Genomic DNA, 20,133 nt, shown 5'->3' on the forward strand with positions numbered 1-20,133 from the left:
CATGTGGCAGTTGCAAATTATTTCAATGTAATATTGCTGCTACAATGTAATATTTAACCCATAAACATTCACCTGATGACTCACCATTTCCCACACAAATGTCCTTGGATTTTTTGCTAACGGTTTAAGAAAAGCCCTGTCCAGGGGCTGGCCCAGTGGCCGAGTGGTTAAGTTCGCGCGCTCCGCTGCAGGCGGCCCAGTGTTTCATTGGTTCGAATCCTGGGCGCGGACATGGCACTGCTCATCAGACCACGCTGAGGCAGCGTCCCACATGCCACAACTAGAAGGACCCACAACGAAATATACAACTATGTACCGGGGGGCTTTGGGGAGAAAAAGGAGAAAAATAAAATCTTAAAAAAAAAAAAAAAAGAAAAGAAAAGCCCTGTCCAAAACATGCCGACCTCTCTTCACATAGGGGGACCATTTATGATACAGAGAGGCCTGGCTAGGGCCCACTAAGCAAACATTTGGCTACTCCAGCCACTAAAAATTCTGCCCTTCAGGGTCTTTTCCTCAAGAAACTATTCCCAGAGTCTTAGTGATAAGAGGAAGACTGGAGAAAGAAGCCAGCGACAAAAACCCAAGTCCTTGTGGAGAGGCAATCAGAAAAGGGCAGTGTTGGGACCCTACTGCTCCAACTATAGGCCGATCTCCTCAAGGTCCCTATGGTCCCTCTTGGTCGAGGAATTTGTAGCACTTTTCCTACAGGAAATTCCTTCCTACAGGAATTTGTAGCACTTTTGCCTAATACAAGAGCCATGGCCCCTATGCTGGGTGGTGTTTCCAACAGGCATTGCCTGCTACAGGACACTGGTGTGTGTCTGGTGCCTGAAGCCTGAAGCCACTGGAGTCTACACTCTTGTCTTAAGATGGCTGCCGGAAATTGTTCTGTCTATGAAGTCTCTTTCGTCACAGCTAGGTGATAGTTTCTGCAGCCATCAGTGTGCTGCTAGTTCATCAAAGCTGCTTCCCACTAAGTAAATTGATAGATCCAAACTAGGTCTCTTCTAACTCCTGGGCTCTGACTTAGAGGAAAAAGCTGACCTTTGGAATCTTATGCCCTAAAGGAGAATATGCCAGAATCTTAACTTTTTTAAAATGCTTTTATTGAGCCCTGTATGTGGTATTTCTGTTGTTACAGGTTCTTAGAAGGAGTACAGGTCAGTCTATCTTGATAGGAACTGATTTGGATAAACTAGCAGAGTAATGTTCTCAAGCGCATATGAGGGCCCTCCTGGTCCCCAGACTCTGAGATGATTTGTCTCCCAAGCTTTCTCCTTAATAAAACAGAAATACTTTCCAGATATCTAATCCCCTAACAGTGGGGACACTGTTCCTGAAGCTTCCTCTAGCAGCCCCCTTCACTCTTCCAGCTGCCTGACTGACATTAACCAAATCATCCTGGGTCTTGTGGTCACGAGCAGCCCACGCCCTTTCCCCCGCAAAGCAGGTGCATTCAGGCACGCTCTTAGCCTAGACACACCTTGGGCAATATTGGATTTGAGGTCACCAAGACTTCCAGTTACCGAGCCACAATTAGCTGTGCATTGTCTTTCTCCACAGATTTGTCACCCAATGCATTTCTAATATGAGCCCAGAAGAGAGGCCTCTCACGGGCACTGTATGGCCAGTTGATAAATGTCTGCCAGTTCACAAGCTTCCTGAGTCAGTGGTAGCTGGATAACTTATAGTTTGGGATCTCTTCCAGGTAGATCAAGATTATAACGCTCTCATGCTCATAGAACATCTTGATGCTGGACAGCTGTACTTCAAACTGGCCCCACTCACTGTGCAGGTAGTGGTTACTGACCACACACAACATTTTCCAGCTAGTGTTGATGGCGTTCTGGATGTTCTCAAAGATGTCTGTACCGGGTTCAAAGTCCTGATGGCGAAGACAGAGCTTAAAGGTGGGCTAGCCACCTTCTTCTAGGGCTGGAACAAGCTCTTCACTACCCACTGCTCATCAGTGGCAGTGAAAGAGTCAGAGGCATCACAGATGAACTCCTTCTCTGTCCTATGCCACTTGGCCAGGTACCAGGTTTGAAATATGTACAGCCCCTACCATAGACATGAAGTTATCTTGGCACTGAACCAAGAGAAGACCATAGTTGTAACGACCAGACTGAAGGAACAGAAGTAAACCTTTCCCAGGTCAAAATTACATATAGCATCATCAGAATTTATCAACAAATTCTGGGTATTGGCTGCTGATAGGGGTAGCTCCGGAAGTAGGGGATACGGTGTTTGCTGTGTTTATTGACTGGTTCTCGAAGCACACATTGTCACAGCTGCACTGAAGTGTGTTCCCATAGTGATCAAAGTACATCAGAGACTTCAGATTCTCCAGATGACTTTGATTAACGACTTTTAGGTTGTTAAATCTTACAGAGGAGACCTGAAGGCTTTCTAAGCCAGAGAACATGTCAGGGTCAGTGACACTAAGTTGTTTTTTCCAGGCTCAACATTTTTAGTCTTTTGAGTTTTTGGGATAAGGAAATATTTAAATAGAGATTTTGGCCTCCAGCTTTTGTTCCTGAGATACCCAACTTTGTGACATTAGTCAGGGAGTCAAATTGGAGGTGGTCCAGGAATATGATGGGATTTTTTCCTAGGAGTAGCTCCTGCAAGACATTTAGTTCTTAGAAGAAGTTGGCTGGAAAACCTGAATTCCATGTATTTGTCCTTCTAGGTTGAGTTGTTTCAAAGATCTGAGTTTATAAATGGAGGAAATGGCAAGGTCCTAGTTGTTTCGTATGTAATTTTATCAAAACTGAGATTCAAAAGTTCTAGATTTTCAAGCCCCAAGAAAAGGCCTGCCTGAAAACTTGACAAGATATAGTTTGCCAGGTCAAGTCTATAGAGGTAAGTGAGGCCAGAAAACGCATTCTTCCCTATCGCTTTCAGGCGGTTCTGGGAGTGAATCAGAACTTGGAGCTTGTTCAGAAACTGGAAGGTTCTGTGCTTCAGAGCCCGAATATTGTTGTCTCCAAGGTCTAAATTCTCTAAATTTGGAAACTGAGCAAAGGAATATCTGTCAATTTTCACTATCCAGCACTCAGCTGAGTTCCTTCAATATACAGCCCACAGAAGGCCATATTGTTGAGTTCTGTGAAGGGATTTCTAGAGAGAAAGAGAGCTTGTAGATACCTCAAGGGTGAAAAGGCAAAATCTGGAAATCTTTTCAATCTGTTGTGGCTCAGGTCTAGGGCTGTCAAGTTCTGGAGGGCACTCCAGGTCCTGTTGACAAAGGAAAATTGGTACTTGTTTAGATTCAGCCTTTGGAGGCTGGGCATAGCATCAAAATCACTGTGACTGAGGTGAACCAGATCGCTGATTTGGCTCAAGTCAACGTACAAAAGCCTGGTACAGTTGGCAAAGCACTTTACGCCCCTGCATCAGTGGCATTTTTCTGAAAAGCCAAAGCCTCTAAAACAGGTACATTTCTGAGGAGGTGATACACTGCGTTCAAATTTAAGTGACCACCCCTAAGCTCCCAGTTACTAAGGTCCATTTCCCTTAGATTCTGTAGGTGTTTGGCTGGAAGCATCTCTAATGTTCCACTCAGATTCAAGCTCCTCAGTTGGATCAGAGTTTCCAGATCCACATTATGGAGGACTCGAAGGCTATCTGAGAGACATCCAGAGTGGTCAGATTAGGCAGTGACAAAGCAGAGAAATTCAAGTCTATTAGTCTGTTCCCCTGCGGGCTCAGCTGGGTCAGGGAGGCCAATGACCCGAGGCCGTGGTCCAAGGAGATGATGCTGTCGTTAGTAAGATCAAGGTATTCCAGGTGTGGAAGATGCTATACTGCTTCAAGAATATTGGGAAAATCTGCAACAAAGTTTCGAGATAAGCTTAAACGTTTCAATTTGACAAGAGGGACCAAGGCATTTTTGTGAATTGGGGTAATTTGATTGTGGATCAGGAGCAAAGTCTCCAAGTTGAGCAGGCCTTCAAAGGAGTTGTTCATGCTTTGAATCTTAGTTTCTACTAAATTCAAAAGGGTCACGTTTTCCAGTCTCCGAAAGGCCCTCTCATCTATCTTCCAAGTGGAATTCCATTCTAGTTACAAGACCACCAGAGCAGACAAATTAGTGAAGCTATAAGGAGGAAAGACCTGAATTTGGTTCTGTGTCAGGTTGAGGTGAGTAGTGTATCCAGGGATGTCACAAATGGCATCTGTCATGCTGGTGATCTTCTTCCAAATCCAGAACGCATGGCGAATATCCAATTCATACTGTGTGCATTTACTGAACCAGTATGTTTCTGCCAAAGACAGCAGAGAAAGCCCAATTAAAACAAGCCAGAGCTGTCGCGGAGGCAGGAGGTTCTCTAAGCCCACCTGGCAGCCCAGGGCCTCTGTTACTAACAGAAAAAATCCCTTCACATGTGTGATGCTCGTTTTTGAAGGAATGGTTCTTCCATTTTGACTTTGCTGCAAAGAAAAAGAGAGAGTTGCTTAGTTTAAATCTTTCTTAATAAAGAGAGCTGCTTCAAGAAAACTAAAAGATTTTGTCCCAAAGTTAACTTCCAAAACAAATCCATTTCCAAAGCAATCTCTATGCGCATCAGCAAAGACGAGAGCTATTACTCCTATAATCAAAGTTGTTAGCACATGGAGGTAATTGCATACTTGATTTAATTTAGAGAATTAAGAAGCTCCCAAACCCTCCTCTCACCCCTGCACAATAAAATACTTCCACTGCTGTTTGGGTTGATACTTGAAATTCCACCACTGGAGATGCACTTTGGGGTCTGTTGGTCTCAGTCCATTTAAACGATAATCATCCACGGTGGGAGCAAAAAAAACAAGGTTTACAGGTCACCTCTTTTTTTAAAGATTGGCACCTGAGCTAACAACTGTCACCAATCTTTTTTTTTTCCTTCTTATTCTCCCCAAAGCCCCCCAGTACATAGTTGTATATTCTAGTTGTGAATGCCTCTGGTTGTGCTATGTGGGATGCCACCTCAGCATGGCCTGATGAGCACTGCCATGTCCATGCCCAGGATCTGAGCTGGCAAAATCCTGGGCCACTGAAGCGGAGTGCGCGCGAACTTAACCACTCGGCCACAGGGGCCAGCCCCTCATCTTTATCTTTTTTTGCGCGGGGGAGGGGGGTGGGGGCTGGGGGGGGTGGGGGCGGAGATTAGCCCTGAGCTAACTTCTACTGCCAATCCCCCTCTTTTTGCTGAGGAAGACTGGCCCTGATCTAACATTGTGCCCATCTTCCTCTACTTTATATGTGGGATGCCTACCACAGCATGGCTTTTGCTAAGTGGTGCCATATCTGTACCCGGGATCTGAACCGGCGAACCCCAGGCCACCGAGAAGCGGAACATGCACACTTAACTGCTGCACCACTAGGCCGGCCCCCCTCATCTCTATCTTAATGTGAATGAATACAGAGTCCTTGCTTTAAAGCCACTCATTTCACCACAATTTTCATTTATATCTCTCAGTTAATTAAACCCATTATCAGCATATGGCATTCCTGGTAAACAGAAAAAAATACAATTACAATAAATTTAGATCTGTCACTCTACTTTCTAATGTGCGTTGCCCAAGGTTTCTCCAGCCTTGCCTCCCAGTTCAAACCTGTTCCCACAGTCAGTCACTCGTGGTAATGTAGTGAAAAGAGCACCAGCCAGGACAGACCTGGGCTCCAATGCTGTGTCCTTGGACAAATTATTTAACCTCTCTGAATGTGTTTTCTTATCCATACAATGGGATAATAATACTTATTCCTTCATAACGCTGTACAGATTCAACAAGACAACCTAAAGTGTCCAGCTTGGTGCCTAGTACACTGTGGAGCTCAATAAAAAGTTATACCCTTCTTTTTGCCTTAACTCTAAGCCACCACCAGCACACCATCTTCGTCTGAATCTTCTGGCTCTTGTCTCAAGAGCACTTGTAGCCACAGAGGAAGGAAAGAAGAGTATAGTTGAGTTGGGTTGTTCTCGTTCCTTTGTGTATATTTCCATAAGCACACAAAAATATATGATATGTTTTCCAGCACTATTTGTAATTCTAAGAATCACAAAACAAGCATCCATTATAGAAACTGAATATATATAGATATATACATAAGAAAATGGGAGTTTCTTGGATTGGTACCTTTATGATCATAACAGTAGTACAATGAATAGAATCATAAAATCTGACTTTGAAAAGCTTTTATAAGTAAAGTAAGCCACTTACTGAAGTCTGTAATAATACGACTCTCAAGAACAGTACACAAGAGGGCCCATCTGCTTACAGCATCAGTAACCCTTGGGATTATCCACTTTTAGAATTTTTCCAATTTTGGTGGTATTAAAGTGATATCTCATTGTCTTTTATTGACATATTTTTGAATATTTGTGATTTTGAGGATCTTTCCATATATTTGGTAGCCATTTGGACTTTTTTTCTGTGACCTGCTTATTTATATCCTTTCTCCATTTTTCTATTGGGTTTCTTGGTTTTTTCTTGATAATTAGTGGTCACTTTTGTGTATTCTAGGTATTATTCCCTTGTTGGTTTTCATGATTTAAATATCTTCTACCTGTCATCTATCACTTATTGTCTCTGATATTCTTTGTTGACCAGAAATTTTTCATCATAATACGGTAAAAGCCATTGCTATTTTTCGCTTTGTGATTTTGATTTTGGATTCCTGTTTAAAAAAATGTTGCTGGGGCTGGCCTGGTGGCACAGCGGTTAAGTTCCCACATTCCACGTCTCAGCAGCCCAAGGTTCGCTGGTTCGGATCTTGGGTGCGGACATGGCACGGCTTTGCAAGCCATGCTATGGTAGGCGTCCCACATATAAAGTAGAGGAAGATGGGCACAGATGTTAGCTCAGGGCCAGTCTTCCTCAGCAAAAAGAGGAGGATTGGCAGTAGTTAGCTCAGGGCTAAGCTTCCTCAAAAAGAAAAAATTTTTGCTGGGGCCAGCCTGGTGGCGTAGAGGTTAAGTTTGCATGCTCCACTTCAGCAGCCTGGGGTTCACCAGTTTGGATCTCAGGTACAGACCTACACATCGCTCATCAAGCCACACTGTGGCGGCATCCCACATAAAATAGAGAAAGATTGGCACAGATTTTAACAGTCTACCAACTATTCCCCAGAGTCCTGCTGGAATTTGATTTGGGACTACATTGAATTTGCAAGTTAATGTGAGGCGGAATGGTACTATTAACACGTTAAGTCACCCCAAATATGGACATAGTATATCTTCATTTAGTCAACACTCCCTTTATATTTTTAAAGTGTTATAAAATAGTCTCTGTAAAATTTTGTGCTTTCTGTGGTAGGTTGTTTCCTAGAAACTTTTAGATCTTATTGTTTTGAGGGATATCATCTCTTTTCCTATTTAATTTTCTTTCTTTCTTTCTTTGGTGAGGAAGATTATCACTGAGCTAACATCTGTGCCAATCTTCCTCTATTTTGTATGTCAGATGCTGCCACAGCATGGCTAGATGAGTGGTATATAGGTCCACACCTGGGATTCAAACCTGCGAACCCCAGGCCACCAAAGCAGAGTGCACGCAGTTAACCACTACACCACTGGGCCAGCCCTTAGTCTTCTACTTATGTATAGCAAAGGTGCAAAAGTTTTGCTCTTTTTGTGTGATTGTTGATCATAAACGTAGAAAGCTTTCTGAATTCTCTTATTAATTTAAAAAATGTGACTGTTTATTCTATTAGGTTTATCTATTAACAATTATATTCTCTGCAAGTAATGAAAATTATGTATCTCTTTTCCTTTTTTTTTTTTTTGGTGAGGAAGATTGTCCCTGAGCTAACATCTGTTGCCAATCTTCCTCTTTTTGCTTGAAGAAGATTGTCACAGAGCTAACATATGTGGCAATCTTCCTCCATTTTGTATGTGGGATGCTGCCACAGCATGGCTTGATGAGTGGTGTGTAGGTCTGCGCCCAAGATCCAAACCTGTGAACGCCAGGCCGCTGAAGCAAAGTGTGCAAACCCAACCACTACACCACCGAGCCAACCTAATATATATCTCTTTTTCAAATTCATACATTTCCTATGCCTTTCCTTTATGTTGGTCTTATCAGTCACAACCTCCAACACTATATTAAATCATGGTGATGATAGAAGATTTTTTTTGTTAATGAGACATCTATAGATTTTCCATTAATTATTTTATTTGCCATAGGTTTTGATACATATCAAGTCAGTAAAGTTCCTTTACTCTAAATTATTTAAAGAAGAACAGGATTGAGTTTGACCAGAACACAAAAGAGGGAGGAGGAAATAGAGCCATCAGCCGTGGGAGAGTGTACAGGGACAATAACTTTCTTGCACAATGATAAACTGGCTCTAAGTATGGAAGCATGAAAATATCAAGCACTTATTAAGTGCCTGGCACTTTCCGGGCATTATTGACTCACTACAAAACTCAGCAGGATAGTTTTAACCCCATTTTATTTATGGGGAACTGGAAGTTCAGAAAGCAGGACTTGCACAAATATTGCACGGCTAATACGTGACAGATTAGCAATTCAAAGCAAAGGCTATATCATCTCAGAACCTCGTGTTCTTTCCACTATACTCTATTACCCCTCAATTCCAAAAGAGGAGCCCCAAATATCTGTAGCAATACTAACATCATATGGATACTTGTGTTACTCTATCTCAGTGATTGCTTTGAAAAATGCTAAATTGGTGCATAAATTCTAGAATATTCCAGAAAAGCTGGTGTCATAAGCTTACGTTCACACTTTATATTCATTTCCAGGACAGATAAAATGAAAAGGCAATGCTCTAATGATAGTTTCAATTTCAATTTTAAGGCAACCCACTGACATTATGACTGAGATGAGTAGATTGATCCAGTGCTAGGAAGCCAATGCTTTAAGGCATTTCAACCTTGTTAGGCAACAAGAAGGAAATGGATCAAAGGATGAGCGATTTCACTGTAAAAGTCAATATAAGAAGAAGGAGAAGGGGAAGAGGAAGAGGAGCAACAGAGGAAGAAGCAGTCGCATAAGTAAATATGTCTTGCAAAAGCGTGGGGTAGCTGGAGGAAACTGGGCGAACAAGATGGCACTGCCGGATTAATATGTTCTCTGCTCTCACAGATGACAAGGGACACCAATATGACCCCTAAAATCTACCCCTGTTTGTTCCTGGAAATTTAAAATGAAGGAAAAGTATAAACATCCAAACTTGTCCAAACATCCAAATTTCCTGCCCTGGCAAGGGACAAGCCTTGTTGGTAAAGGTTCCACAGGGACAGGGCTAGTGGAGGAGGTTTTTTTTTACCCGAAGCTGCTGGTGTCACTGTGGTCAAAGGAGCATTCAGAGCCAATGCCAGAGCAGGAAGCTGAGACCTGTAAGCCAGAGAAGGAGAGAAGTTCTTAAAGGCAGCCAAAACAAAGGGCTTCTAGAAGCAGGTGTGGAAGTAGGTTCAGTATGCCAGGGAGATGGGGGCAGAGAGCAGACGGTCAAGAGAGCGAATAGGGAGGACTCTGTGCAAAGACCCCAACACGACTGTTTTTTGCAGCTTGATTTAAGGCCCATTACAGTGGTGTGATGCACACAGCCTTTAAAAGGGCTGGAACAGGGCGGAGAACCAAACTCTTCTGGTTATGCCATTCAAAATAAGGCAAGGACTGTGAATAAGAACTTTCTGTAGCAGACTAGGTGTCTGTGTCCTATTTAATACAATTTTATGATATTGTTACTGTACTGCTCTACTTGATTAATTTATACATTTTAGAAAAATTTTATCTATGCTGATCATATTTTCTGAGCCAAAAATCAAGACATGCTAGCACACATTTGTCTTACATAGGGTTAGAATATTTTTCATTGGAACTAGCTTTGAAAATTCAGGACGTATTTTTACCATATTTATAAAGTTTATTCCACAAGCATAGCATTTAGCATTTGATTAAATATGATATTTGTGGTCATTTTAATTTAAAAAATTGGCATCAGGCTTTCTATTTAGAACGTAGTCCCTTTTTTCTAAAACTGTTTTTTATAAGAAAACAAGGTTTGATCCATATTACTTCAACCTAGAACATCTTCCCCCAAAATTTATATGCCATGGACCACCTGGAGAGGAAACTCTTTACTGGAAAAAGATGTTAAATCAAAAAAAAAATTTTCCAATAGGTGGTACATGGAGATATATAAAAATTCAAACACCACAAAATGATACGCAGTAAAAACTTAAGTCTTCCTCTTACTTCAGACCCCCAGTCCTCCTCCACAAAAGTAACCTCTGCTATCTGTTTCTCCTGTATCCTTCCAGACAGAAAATCTCTAAAATGTCCATAAAGAGAGGGTATGAGGATACTGGATCGGGGGAGTGAGGAAGGAGCCCCAGTGAGGGGATAAAAGGGTACACAAAGTAGGGAGGCAGGAGACATGAAAGACAACTTCAACTAGTTTACAGCTTTGTCACTAGTTTACCCTTGTTTAGAGGGCCCCAGGCCGAAAGCTTTACTTTTGGGTAGCAAAGCTTCTATACCAAAAGCATCCGAAGGCTGAACATCTGATTCCAGGTTCCCTAGTATTCTTTCCTCTACAACAAAAAAACTAGCACAAAAATAAAATGTGTGGATGTAATCTAGCACAAAGCTGCTATAGAAATTCTAAAGCTCTGCTTCTCAAAATACCTGGAACTTAGCTACCTCCTAATCATTTAAGGAGCAAAATATGTGAGAAGAAAAGAGAAAAAATTTATTAGCAAATATAGAACATATAAGCTAGCTCTTTCACAGGGAAAAACAGAAAGTTGGGTGTTGTCTCTCTTAGCTACCAGATTCCATTCCTCATCCTCCTCTGTCCATTATATACTCCTAAGTCGACATTTCTGTCTGCGTCCTTTGCTATACGTTGGCTCCTTGACAGCCAGACCCATCCCTTCCCCCTCCCCACAAGGCCCCTGCCAAACCAGCCTATCAAACTCGAAGTGGGGTACCCACACAGGAAAGGAGGAGCTGTGGTTTTCTTCACACTGGAGCAAGCCAACCGGCTTGCAAGTGTCCCCATGATACGCTCACTGCAGAAACTGACAAGATCAAGGGAGTCATTCAGCAAACCGCTCAACCAGGGCTTTTCAAGGCAGTTGCTGCTGCGCTTGCATAGAGAAGAGTGTGCCTAAAATTAACACCCAGAAGATTCTAAATCCTTTGAAATTTCTTTCTGTTAAGCTTCAACAGTTTACTTCAGTTAGGACATTTTAATAAATAAAAGGAAACCTAATTTGCTTTGTTTATAAATTAAACTTTCTATTTTAAGATAATTGTCGATTCACATGCAGTTGTAGGAAATAATACAGAGAGATGCCTTGCACACTTTGCCCAGTTTCCCCCAATGATAACATCTTGCAAAATGATAGCACAGTATCGCAACCAGGATATTAACGTTGAGACAAACCAGCCATCTTGTTCGGATTTCCCCAGTTGTACTTGTACTTGTGTGTGTGTACACTTAGCCCAATAAAATTTTATCACATATGTGTGTTTGTATATCCACTATGCAGTCAAGATACAGAACAATTATATCACCACAAATAACCACTAATCTGTTCTCCACCTCTATAAGTTTGTCATTTCAAGAATGTTATATAATTGGAACCATACAGTATGCGACCTTTTGGGGCTGGTTTTTTTTTCACTCAGCATAATACCCTAAAAATTCATCCATGTTGTTGTGTATATTAATGGTTTGTTCCTTTTTATTTCTAAGTAGTATTCTATGGTATGGATGTACCAGAGTTGGTCTATCCATGCATCAGCTGATGGACATCTGGATCGTTTCCACTTTTTGATGATGATGAAGATCAAAGTTGCTATGAACATTCATGTACAAAGTTTTTGTGCGCAGGCATATGTTTTCATTTCTCAGAGATAAACGCTAATTCACTTTTTTAAAATTTTTTTCCTTTTTCTCCCCAAATTCCCCCAGTACATAGTTGTATATTCTTCGTGTGGGTCCTTCTAGTTGTGGCATGTGGGACGTTGCCTCAGCGTGGCTTGATGAGCAGTGCCATGTCCGCACCCAGGATTCGAACCAATGAAACACTGGGCCGCCTGCTGCGGAGTGCACGAACTTAACCACTCGGCCACGGGGCCAGCCCCCCAACGCTAATTCACTTTTAAACCCAGCCTTTTTGATTAAGAAAGGCAAGTGATATGAAAGTATTTCACATACACTAAATCTACTTGTCAAAGTATTTCTGTGAAAGACTATCCCATCTCTATCATGACTCAGTATAAGCCCTTAAAAACTCACATGTTTAGGGAGGTAAAGTGACTTGCCAAAAGGAGAGCCACGAGGAGAGCCCAAGTTTTCTGATTCCAAGTTGCTTTCACCTTCTACCAGGTTGTCCATGTAGGTTCTAGTCCCACATCTGGTAGAAAGAGCAACGAAAACTCCACTAGAAAGGATGTCATTTTGCTATCTGGATGGCTAGCCCACAACCAGGTCCTGATACAGGGACTCCTTTAGGATAAGAAGGCGAAAGGAAACGAAGGGATAATTCTCTCTTAACAATATCATTGCCACATGACTTCATATAGTTAATGCTGATTCTAATCATATTCTCAGCAAAATCTCCATTGACCAAAAGCTTTAGTAAACTTTTCCAAAAGAGAAGATTTAAGGAGTTTTCTCAGATTAAAAAGACAGTATATTTGTGGATTAGTCAAACATTTATAATAAAAAACTACTGCTAGCTTTTTACTTCATGGTTTATGGTATAGAGAACACCAGACGTGGCTATCATTAAATTGTATTTTTAATTCGGTGACAAAAATATGTTTAATAACTACAAAAAGTAGAATTAGGAAGCAGTCTCAAATATTTTTAGGCATAAAGTAACTGTTATCATTATTGTTTATATCTCACTTCACCTATAGAGAGGTAATTTGATACAATGGAAAGAACATGGGCTTTGCAATCAGATTTGAACCCTTGCTCTGTATAACATTGGACGAGTCAATTAACCCCTGAGGACTTCGTTTTGGAAAATTTATAAAATGAGAGTTAAAAATCCACACCTCACAAGGTTATTTTAAATTTAAACGAGATAATACGGTTGAAATTGAGTAGCACAGGGCCTGGCATGTCGTAGGTGCTTAATAAATGTCAATTCTTGTTAAGTAGGAATTGAGGCTTTTTTTAATATCACAAATACAAGAGGACCGTGAAAGACAAGCCTAAGTGTTTTAAGTTTGTTCTGAAATAATCAAAACATCATATTCACTGATAATATCATCAGTTTTTCAGGATCCGCATAACTTAATGATCATTTCTACATCATACAGGTGTAACAAGAAGGGGACCAGAATTCAGAATTCAGGGGGTGTGGATTCTCCCTGCAAGAGAAAAACCTCCAGAGCAAGAGACCGGATTAGACGTCCCGGGGCGTACACGTGCCCCAGACGCCTGAAGGCGAGAAGCGCAAGCTTTTAGGTGTTTTGAGAAGGAAGAAGCGGAGAGAGCAGCATGGAGGGAGAAAGAGAGTAAGAAGTGGGGTCAGAAAGAGACGGAGATTGGAACTGTGCCTGGGAGACTTTAAGGAGATGGACAGGAGAAGAGAAATTTTATCAAGCTTCACTGTTTGACATCCTATGTAAACCTCTATACCGCCCCTTTAAGAAAATCTACAGAAAAGGTTCTCTTTAAGAAAAAGCTATTAAAGTTGGACTTGTGTTTTGACTCTGTGCCAAGACCGTACCACAGAGGATCTAACTTGTAACCGTTTGCACAGACCTAATACAGGTTGTCTCCCATAGCAGCTCGTAGCGGGAGGGATTGCTGATTGATTGCACAGCGCCTGGACCCTGAGAAGCTCGAAACCTTTGCATTCTCTAAAACACATTGAAAACTCCCACAGGGAGCACCTGATCTTTTCAACCCATCCCATTCCTGGAAAGTAAGGAAAAGAGATGGGAAGTTCTTGGGCTAACCTTTGAAGTCTGCAAAACCTGGCTTCAAATCCCAGTTCTGTCACTGACCAGCTATAATCAAGTTATATACTTCTCTCAGCCTCAGTGCCTCATCGGTAACCTTGAATTCAATTAACGGCCCAGTACCCACTCAGTTACTCAGGTCAAAAGCTCGCTGCTGAGCCCTGGGCCACCAGGCTCCTTATCAGCTCACAGCCTCCTGATATGTTACCCACCAGCTGGAGTTCCTTATGCTCCTGGAGGGGAGCAGAACTGAACTAAGAGACCAAGGAGCCAAATGGAGACGTGCAGGGGAAGAAATGTGCTGTGTTGCTGGGGGGGCTACAGAGACCCTCCTGACTCTGCTGGTGGGGCTAGAACCATGTCTAAACTCCTGAACCATTTCAGCAAAACCCAGGAGGGGAACTAAAAGCTGCTGTGGAGTTCACTGAGGCATAGTTTTACCTGTGCGACAGGAAACGATGCTGGGGGCGGGGGTTGGAAGTGAAAGTGGGGGTGGTGTGGGGTTTGGGGAGGGGAGCTGTAACTCTCTAATACTGGAAACATTTGACCTTAAATAACAAGGTTATGCAAGAGGCTGATGCAGAAAACTGCAGTTTACTTACTTCCCAGTCACTAGGGAGTTGCCAGAGCAGATGGGCATTTGGGCACCCTGGCCTTTCCCATCCCGGAAGCTAGGCCAGGTGCTCTCAGGTGGGAAAATGAGGAGTAGAAGTATAAGTCAGGCAGAATAGGGCAGAGGCTATCACTGCCCTTGACTTTCCTGGATGAGGCTGGAAAAGCCAGCTTGAGAGAGATGGACCTGGAAATTTCACTAAGAGGTGTCTCAATTGCCGCCCATCTGCTCCTTTCCTAACAGAGATTTTCGTATCTCGTGGCTTAATCCCTGGGATCATCTGCTGATCCCAGCCCAAGATCTACCCCACTGACCGTTATTGCTAATCTAGACTTGAAAAGTAGTTAGGGAATTCCAGAGCTGGGAGGGACTTCCAAAGGTTACCAAGACCTTAAAGAAGGTCTGTGCCTAATACACGACAGGAGAACGCTGAGCCTATTCGCCAAGGAGTTTATATAAGTATTTGTTTAGTGATTCCTCTCAGTCCTGATCTTCCAGGCCTCACTCTCTGCAATTCAAACCTATATCTTTTTATTTGGCTTTTCTAGAAGTGAGTAGAAACTGTAGCACACATTACCTGGGATAAATGTAAAAATGACACATGCCTATAAAAATAAGACATACTGGGGACCACAGGACAACCTAAGAACTTAGGTTATGTTCTGAGCGAAAAGCAGAAGGAAGGTGACATAAGAAAGATGACTATACATCATTTATCAACCAAATTAGGACACTTTTGTGACCAACTGAATTCTCTCCCCAACTGGGGAGAGACCTGAGAAAGGGTCTCTTGCCCTTCCTTTTGGGGTTCTTCCTCTGTTTGGTGTTGCAACTTTGTAACGAGACCAAAGCTGAGCATTCCATAGCTCAAGCTTTATTCAACGGCCAAAGAATGAACAAGGGGGAGCTGAACTCACAAATCAACTTCTCAGCACTTGGGGTAATTAAGCAGCTATTATAAGGGGTCTAGGTAATGAAGGGGAGGAATACTCAGTTATTCGGGGAAACAGGCAGGTTTCTCTTGGGAGTAAGGGTGCCACCTCTTTTCTTTCCTTATTTGGTTATATCCTGCTGTTGCCACGGCAGTGGTAAACTGTCATGGCATTGGTGGGTGTGTTATGTAGCATGGCAATGTATCACAACGAGTGTATAATGAGCTGCGGGGTCTATGTCAAGTCAAGTCAGACTGCCATGTTGTCTTTAACCGGTTTTAACTGGATTTGACCAATGTCTCAGTCATCTTCTCCTTCCTCTCTTTGTGGTTTCCTGCAAGCTGAAGAGAACGTGCTAGGCTTGCTCTGAGCAGGGTTGTGGTTAATGTCTTATGGGGTCAGTGGGCTGGGTAACACTTGAGAGTGAAAGGGGCATCAAACACAATGGGCATTAATTGAGCTGCAGCAAGGTGCAACACCTGGTCACCCTGGATATAAGATAAGATACATAAGATAACAAAGAGAAACCCAGACTACTCAACTATATTTTATTTATAGCTTCCAAGTTAAAATAACAACAATCAACATTTTTAAGTTGGAGAGGATAGAATAAATATGACTAAGAAGGAGCTGAGTGCCAAGATAGTTGTTATTGGTAAGAGAATATACAGCTGTTATAAATTCATGCATTCACGTGTTAATTCATTTCCTACACATTTGTTGAGTACCTACTTTGTTTCAGCTACTGTGCTAGGTGATACTCAGATCGACAAGACAACCCAATAATTTACAGAGAGGTGGATTCACATACACAAGGATGTTATGCTACATGGGAGTAAATGCTCTAATACAGGAATAAGCAAAATGCTATAGGAGTTGAGGTCTCCAAGTCCAGATCAGTAACATTCTAAGATATTAAAACACTTTATAGATATAATTTTGAAAAATTTTACTGTTGGTACTCTTTAAGAAATTATAGAGAACTAAAGATTTTGTTCAAAGGACCAACTAGGTTATAGAGCTACTCAAGCAGTCTTGGATTAAATGAATGAAATACTGTTCCCCTGGTCAGACCATATCTAGAATTTTTCTGTTTGCCATATTTTAAATGGACCATTGACAAAATGAGATGGGTATATAAAGGAGGGTGACTCGCATGGTGAAGGATCAGGAAAGCAAGTCATATATATAGTGTGACCATTATGTCCCAGTTTACGCCTATTGCTGTCATCCCATCCAATTATTACCCCTTTCCACTCTCAAAAATATTCCAGTTTGGATAATAAATTATATGGTCTCCCTACATATGGATAGTTAATATTTATTAGTGCCATTTATTGTGTGCCAATGTTTGTCATGCAAGATCTCACTTAATCCCTATCACAACCCTATGAGATAGGTGGTATATGATTATTCCCATTTTTATGGATGAGGAATCTGAGTCTCTGAGAGTTTAAGTATGCATCCCAAGGTCATCAAGGTAATGAACAGGGCTGACTTATCCACTAGGCACAATGCCTAGGGTCTGCAATACTTCTAGGGGCCCATAAAAATGTTTTATTGACTTTTTTAAAATCAGAAGAAAAGGATCTTTTAGGTTGATGGAAATGTTTTAATACATAATATTAATATATTTGTTTTTATACCAACACAGTTATAGAGTATAATTTTGTGTAGGTTTTTTTTTTAAATGAAGGAAGGGGTCCACAAGGTAAAAACACGTAGTGCCCACGAAAGTCATAACGTGGCCCTGGTAATGAGCGGCAGGACTGAAATCCAAACCCAGAGCCCAAGCTCTTAAACACTAAATGAAAAGCAAGACAGCTGAGGGAACAGGAGGAGGGCACTCAGAGCATCATCTGGCTGTCGTCAGCTATCTGAAGGGTGGCCAAAAGAAAGACCGCACCTCTGTGCTTGTTTGATGTTTCTTTCCTGCCCTCTGCCCCACCTGTGCTTGTTAATATCTTACCCAAGCTTCAAGATAGAGCTGAGTTGCTACCATCTCTATGATGCCCTCCCTTACTCTCATCCTTGGAATTATTTTCACTTCCTTCTGTACTCCTGCAGCTCATCTTTGTATTTATATTATAGCATGTACCACATTCTGCCATTGTATGCATGTTTTTCTCTCTTAAGAATCTGTAAGGGACAGGGACCATATACTCCTTATCCTCGTATATCCCAAATAGAGTGGTTTAAATATAATATGGGCTCAGCAACCATGAGCTGAGTTGATTTTCTTCCTCAGCTCATTTTAAAGATACACTTCTCAACAATCAGGGACGGCCCATATTGGAATGGGCTGCCTTTGAGATACTAAGCTCCAGACATGGAAAATGTTCAAGCCGGGCAGGGAGCGCATGGAGGGGATTCTTGTATTGGTTGGAAGGTTGGCCTAAAAGTCCTTTAATGGCCTTTCCAACTCTGAGTCTAGGGTTTTAGAATTCTGCTTGCAGCCTTGAGAGGCAGCACAGTATAATGGCTGGGAGTGTGGGGTCTGGAGACAGACTGCCACGGTTTGACTCCTGACTCGTCCGCTTATTGACTTTCTGGACCTGGGCAAATATTTAATTTCTCAGAGTCTCAATTTCTTCCTCTGTAAAATGGGGATAATAATTTTACCTACCACATAGAGCTGTTTAAGATTAAATGAGTTAATATATGTCAAGAACCAGCACCTGGCAGAGTCTGAACTATACAAATGTTTTTCAAATAAATAAGATAAAAATATTTATGATTGCTCCTTTCTTCCCCCTTCACTTTGTCCATTTATGTTTTGAAATCCAGAGCTGAAGCTTTAAAGAGCCTGGACCAAAGTATAACCCAAAGGAAGGCTGACTTCCCAACTCAGGTATATACTGTCCCTGATAATGGGATCCCATATCATGCTTGCCTTTTGGACGGCTCTCCAAGGAGCTTCTTTCACCAATCTGAAGTGCCAGGCCCCTATTTCAGAATCCAGGGAGTAGTAGACATCCTAGCTCCTTTCTTCATCTCTTGGTTGTGTTGGCATTGCTGTAGCAAGGAGGGACTGCTTCATCTTTTGGACATAAGACACACTTCCTGGCTTGGCAGACAGTCAGAAAACCTAGATTTTAGTCTTAGCTCAGTGGATCATCTGGAGCCAATCATATACTTCCTCTGCGTCTAAAGCAACCAGCAGGACTTCACTTCAGCCTGGCTGGCTTCTGAAACAGCAGCATTACTGCGAGCATTAGGGAAATGACAGCGAGTCTGGTGACTGTCAAAGAACAAAAGCTCCCTGAAATCAGACATACCCGAGTTCAAATTCTGGCTCTGCTGGACACTGTGTCTCCTTTGGGAAGTCAGATCATGTAAGCTCAGTCTTTTCTGTAAAAGGCAATAAGAATTTCACAAGGTTATTGTAAGGATTAAATATGGTGATGTAAGTAAACTGTTTCACATATAGGCCCTCAAATAATGTAACCATATTTGCCCGTGTTCAACACGCATTCCCCTACATGTACGAACATCACCCTCTTTCTGTATACCCCTGTTATGATAGGAAGCCCAGAGAAGACGTGAAATAACAGATTGACTTCACTGCAAACAAGTTCACATTATCTCTCTGCTCCTCCAGGATTCAATATTTACATGAAGGAGATAATTTTCGCCCCTGAAAACCACTTTCAAACCAAGTATGCTGAGTTCAGACTTCTCCTCCCCAAAAATTTCACTGTGGAATGGTGGTGGTTTTATTGCCTTGTGCGTTTTATATGGTGGCAAATGTGGCTAGTCTCCCCTCATTGGTCCTTCCCCCAGCCCTGCCTCCTCCCTTCACACTTTGGGTGATGACAAGCATTAATCTCACTTCTAAAATGGAGAAACGAAAGAAAAAAGGTGCCTGGCTGGAGGTCATAGACTATGTGTCTAGTGGAGCTGGGAATAATTGGGAGGTGATGAAAGAACTGAAGGAACTAGAGATGTCTCCTTTGATAGAGAGACGATTCGGAGACTATGGTAGCCGTATTTTAGCAACCACCATCCCCACTCACTTTCTGCAGAGTCTCTTTTTCCAGGCCTCTATGCAGGAAGCAGCTAACTGCTTCTTCTAGACCTTTAAGAGAAGAGAGAGGGAGAGGACTAATAGGCAGAGACACTCTAGCTTCTCTACCAAGAAACACAAGCATGACTCTCTGCCCAGGCCTTGATTCCATTACAGAGACGGGCCCTGAGTCAGGAAACGCCGTCTAATCCTAAAGCTCCAACCTGTAATCCAGACAAGGGAATGGAAGGCCCACGATAAAAACAGCACAGTTCCGAGTACCTTGTCCAGAAGGAAAGAACGCACTTGTGGCTCTCAATCCTGCCTGAGCAACAGGATCACCTAGGGATTAAAAACAGGCATTTCCTGGGCCCCATTCCAGAATCTGTGCTTTAAACAGACGCCTCAGGTGTGCAGCCAGGGATGAGAAGCCCTTGACCCAGAAGTTCTCAAGCTTGAGCATGAATCACCTGGAAGGCTTTTTAGAACACGGATTGCTGGGCCCCACCCGAGTTTTAGATTCATTTGGTTTGGAGAGGGGCCCAAGAATTTGAATTGTCCCATGTGATGTTGATATTATTCGTCCAGAAACCACACTCTGTGAACAACCGGCACAGCCTGCCTCACTTTGGCCTTGA

The 20,133-nt window shown here is 42.2% G+C and overlaps 1 long non-coding RNA gene across 1 annotated transcript; it reads right to left on the reverse strand.

The window, feature by feature from the left end:
• Positions 1-4,357: 4,357 nt before the first annotated feature.
• Positions 4,358-19,909, reverse strand: LOC124246001 (uncharacterized). Its single transcript, XR_006890372.1, has 3 exons — positions 19,778-19,909; positions 18,768-18,840; positions 4,358-4,440 (listed from the first exon to the last, which is right to left on the reverse strand). It is a non-coding gene; the product is annotated as an uncharacterized LOC124246001 (long non-coding RNA).
• Between the last annotated feature and the right edge of the window lie 224 nt (positions 19,910-20,133).

This window comes from Equus quagga, chromosome 10, assembly GCF_021613505.1.
Source record: "Equus quagga isolate Etosha38 chromosome 10, UCLA_HA_Equagga_1.0, whole genome shotgun sequence".
Taxonomy (NCBI): Eukaryota; Metazoa; Chordata; class Mammalia; order Perissodactyla; family Equidae; genus Equus; species Equus quagga.